The following is a 379-nucleotide window of genomic DNA, read 5'->3' on the forward strand; positions in this document are numbered from 1 at the left end:
AAGACAGCTCTTGGGTGGTCCATCAGTGATCTTAAGGGCATTAGCCCAGCTAGATGCATGCACAAGATCTTACTGGAGGATAACGCCAAACCAGTGGTCCAACCACAAAGGCGGCTGAATCCAGCTATGAAAGAAGTGGTGCAGAAAGAGGTCACTAAATTACTAGAGGCTGGGATTATTTATCCTATTTCTGATAGCCCCTGGGTGAGCCCTGTCCAAGTTGTCCCTAAGAAAGGAGGCATGACAGTGGTTCATAATGAAAAAAATGAACTGGTTCCTACCAGAACAGTTACAGGGTGGCGTATGTGCATTGACTATAGAAGGCTCAATACAGCCACCAGAAAGGATCATTTTCCTTTACCATTCATAGACCAAATGC

The sequence above is a fragment of the Arachis duranensis genome, chromosome 4, assembly GCF_000817695.3.
Source record: "Arachis duranensis cultivar V14167 chromosome 4, aradu.V14167.gnm2.J7QH, whole genome shotgun sequence".
In the NCBI taxonomy this organism is placed as follows: Eukaryota; Viridiplantae; Streptophyta; class Magnoliopsida; order Fabales; family Fabaceae; genus Arachis; species Arachis duranensis.